Genomic DNA, 4,384 nt, shown 5'->3' with positions numbered 1-4,384 from the left:
GATTGCATTAGTCTATTACAAATTATTTGGTAACGTCAACAATGTATAGCCTAGGCCCTATATTCGCGATTTATGCTATGGAAACAACCCACTGGGCAAAGACATCAATTCAAAGTCGATTCCACGTTGGTTCGACGTAATTTCATTGAAATGCCGTGGAAATAACGTTGATTCAACCAGTGTGTGCCCAGTGTTAACACTCATATAGACCACATTTGTATTATAAAATAGCGGAGTCTCTCGGCTACAAGAAGGCGAAGTAAAAACTATAAAACACCTCACGTTGTAAACTAGCCTACGTTGTTTTAAACTATGCACGGATAGGCCTATATTGAGATAGGCCTATGCCACATTGTTACACGAAATGCACTCTCAATGCCCACCTCCGTTATACCTGAATCGCAAAAATCAAGTTATGTGTGGCAGGTTTTGTTAAATGGCCACCAATTAGAAATATGGCCAGGCCTGGACAGAGATTGAAAACAGTGCCAGAATAACACGCTAAAGCTTTTCCTTGAAATAGTTACAATAATCTTCAATGATTATGATTGGATAACACGTATAAAGGAAACAACGCGATGTAATGCGTTTACACAAGGCCTTAAATGTCACGTTATTTCCCCCCCAGAACCATTCACAATTCAGAAAACACAGCGGCTGGAACTGGTCAGGAAACGTGCTTTATAAAAGGAAATAGAAAAGGAAGAATAATGAGTTAAAAGACACATCTGCTTTCAATAAGGATTAGTCCGTATCTAATGCTAGACTGTAGCCTATTGGAATTGTTGAATTACTTATATCCCAACAACATCTGCGAATTATATTTTTGTACCCTACTGTCTTGTCAAGCCATCTCAGAATGTCATTTTTGCAAGTGTTAATATGTATGATAAAGGTAAGGTTTTGACGTTTTAATAATGACCCAACAAAGACAGGAAATTAAATGATTTCGGATAGAAAGATGAGCACAATCTGCAGTATAACGTAAACGTGTAGCGTCGAGAGATAATAATATGAAAACCATACAACAAAACGAAACACAAGACACACGTTCCATGTACTTCGTGTACAAAACATGAATTTAAACTTGAATAGGCCAAAGATGCAATATCTACAAAAATACACAGGTTTTGTTATAGTTATCCAACTTGACCCTATACATTTCTTTACTAATGTCCTATTCGTGTCTTGACTATGAAGCCGTAATAGAGGATACATAGTCAAAACAAGCTGCATACTGTCACAGACAGACGTGACCCCAATTTGCAATGTGCTACTTTGTCAAGAATAGGCCTATAGATCTCAATTATATCAGATCAAAAGGGAAAACAGTAGCTCTCAAGAGGAGAGACCATTGGAGAGGAGAGAACATGAGTGACATTTTTCTGAACGTGTACAAGTCAATTTGTCCATACAGCACGTTACTGCTCATTGCTTTCTGTCTTCTCTTTATTCATTTTCTTCATCTTCATTCGCCGATTCTGGAACCAAATTTTGACCTGTCTCTCGGTCAAATTAAGAACCCGAGCGACCTCATATCGACGGTCCCTGGTAAGGTACATATTGAACAAAAACTCTTTTTCGAGTTCGAGAGTCTGATATTTTGTATAAGGACACCGTTTCTTCCTCGTTGAACGAGCGTGTATCCAATTCGCCACCGGGTTGCCTGTAAAATGATAAATCAGAAAAAAGTGAATACATTGAGCACTTTTGCTGACCTTTTCCAGTGTATAACCCAAATCATTATTATCATAAACACTTCGACAAACAATAGACCAGACGGAGAGCAGGCCTACCCTCTTATACATTTTTGGGGGGAATAAGTCTATGATTCAATATAATCCATGTGCATTGTCAAATGTGTCATCAATGTTTTCCTTAATAATTATAAACAATCGTCTCTCTTATAGACATGATTCATCTTCAACAGTGCTAGAAAAGGACCGAGGCATAAAATTGTGAGTGCACCCGTTTGCTTTATTGGCCCATAAAATATTTTAAAAGCCTTTAACTGACTAAAAGCCTTTAAAAGTCTGCAACCGAGCCAGCTAGATGCATTTCACCCTGGTAATCCTGTTGTGGCCTAAAATATTGTGTTCTGTGTTTATTGAAGGGCGTTTGCTCGGTGTTGTCATGTTTTTATAAGTACTGATATGAAGAAACTTCCATATCAATGGTTTTGGTCCTTGCTGAATAGGCTGTATTTGAGCAAAGTTATGTTTTGTGATTTTCTCGGTTTCGGTTGTACCAGAAAGTTGAATAATCACGTGAAAAATCAGCCATTATTGACTAAATAATACGGGGAAATAAACAAATATAGGTTTACATTGAATGAAATGAAATTAGCCATTATAATCATACTGCAGATAAAAACCATGGTGACTCTTGGTGGTTTCTGCAAACTTTTCTGTGAACATGGATCATCCGAATTAGCTTGTTGGTTGATTTTAGGCTTCTGGATGTGCATTTTAATCGAAGGCTATAATAACAAATAATAAAATAATAATAATCCACTATAACACAAAGCCTATATAAGGCCACACCTCTTGTGTATAAATGAAACAAAATCAAATGTCTCGAGAAGTAAAATAAAATATGTTTTTACGCACAAAACATTATTTTAGGCACAAGTTTTGGCCATGTAAGAAGATAGTGGAGTGGAATTTACTAGAGATTCTGATCTCGCCAATGAAAAGCTTGCTTCCAGTTTCCCCATTGTATAGCTGTTTTATAGCTAATTCATATTTTACAACCTTAAGGGGATTGGCGTTTGTTCTGTCTAACACTGTCTAACAGCCCCTCCAGTTCCCTTCTCGTTCAAAGGGAAGAGAAAAGAGACGACCATTTCGTTTTATAGCGGGACAACAACCACGAGCAAAAACCCCATGGATGACGAACACCGCCACCTCCCACACACACGGCTCCTATACCCGTTTGTGGACTGGCATGGCTTCCACTTACTTGGGTCGAATTCTGTCTTTTCGTCTTTGTGCTTCCCGGAAGCCAAAACCTCCGACTCTGGAGAAGGGACTATCTGCTGGGCCTTGTCTCGGATGTCCACGCAGGTGTTGTAGAAATAGTCTGGGTATCCGCGACTGTTGGAGGTGATGCAATCTCCGGTACTGGGCTGAGGGAAACCATCGGGTTTGAGTCCGTAGTGTCTGCAGTTAGCCGGGTAGCCTGGAAAGGATACTGTTCCAGATATGGGCTCCAGCCATGAGCGAACATACCTCGAGTCCATTCCAACGTGAGGTTGGTGGGTGTATGGGTGGTAGACCACTGAGGATTGGGAGTGAACTGGGCCCCAGGAGGAGGAAAAGACAGAAGGTTTCGGCGCAAAACTGCAGGAGGGAAAATCGGAGCACTCTGGTACTACTGTCGTCTGACGCGAGCGGGTGGGGGGAAACTCTGAGAACCGCGACGCCAACACGTCCTCGCTCTCATGGCTTATCAAAGAATCCACATAATAATTGCGTATGGGACCGGTGGTCGACATGGCGATGCTCTGGTCTCTTTTACATGCATCCGATTATTATATGGAGTGTATGTGTACTTTTATCTTACCCCTAGAACAATCAAGGCAGGTAATTATTTATCCCGAGGTTCTTTGACTCTCATTGGAGACGGTTGAACACGTGATTATGTTTACCACAAAATTTTACATTCGATTAATGCGCAAGCAGTCACAGGTCAGGGATGTGTGTACCTCTGACCTTTGAATGCTATTTATGTACAATAATGATATTCTATGATCAATCATTTAGAAGGATTCACCACCTATAATGTTTTCGTTTTTCCTTGTTGTCCTAAAAGCATGGAAAACTGGTTATCCCCTCGTATTGGAGCATGAGGTACGTTGATCACAGTGCATGAAGCACTTTTTATCGATGTAATTTGTCTTTGTCGACAATTTGAATAATTATTGAGATAAAACCGTTTGGAAAATAAGAATTCCTTTTTCCTTTAGAGTTTTTATCCAATCTTAATGCATTGTATAGACTTTGATGGGTATAACATTGTTGTAACATGCACAATAGCAACAATAGATTAAAGATCGAATAATATAATAATATACCCCAAATGTGTGATTCATATGAGGCTATTGTAAAACTGTGTGACTGTGTAGAGATTCGGAACACTTGCTCACCACTGCAGCTAAATTCGGAGAGAGGCTGCTCGTGTTTTATGTCCCTCAATAAATGTTTACGAGAACCATTTCATTGTTCATAAACGTGTGGTTAATTTTAAAAAACTCTACCGAGTTATTCATATCACATAAACATAAAACGAACATATTACAAAAAGAACAAGATGCGAAATACAACTATGACAGGAGTTATTTAAAAACAACATTCAACAAAAATGTTATGCAGGAAAAAACAAA

The 4,384-nt window shown here is 39.1% G+C and overlaps 1 pseudogene; it reads right to left on the bottom strand.

The window, feature by feature from the left end:
* Window positions 1-489: 489 nt before the first annotated feature.
* Window positions 490-3,525, bottom strand: LOC115146048 (homeobox protein Hox-C9a-like; annotated as a pseudogene).
* Window positions 3,526-4,384: the final 859 nt, after the last annotated feature.

The sequence above is a fragment of the Oncorhynchus nerka genome, linkage group LG2 (assembly GCF_034236695.1).
Source record: "Oncorhynchus nerka isolate Pitt River linkage group LG2, Oner_Uvic_2.0, whole genome shotgun sequence".
NCBI classification, from domain to species: domain Eukaryota; kingdom Metazoa; phylum Chordata; class Actinopteri; order Salmoniformes; family Salmonidae; genus Oncorhynchus; species Oncorhynchus nerka.
The sequence above is the reverse complement of the archived record's forward strand: the minus strand, read 5'-3'. Positions and strand labels throughout refer to the sequence as shown.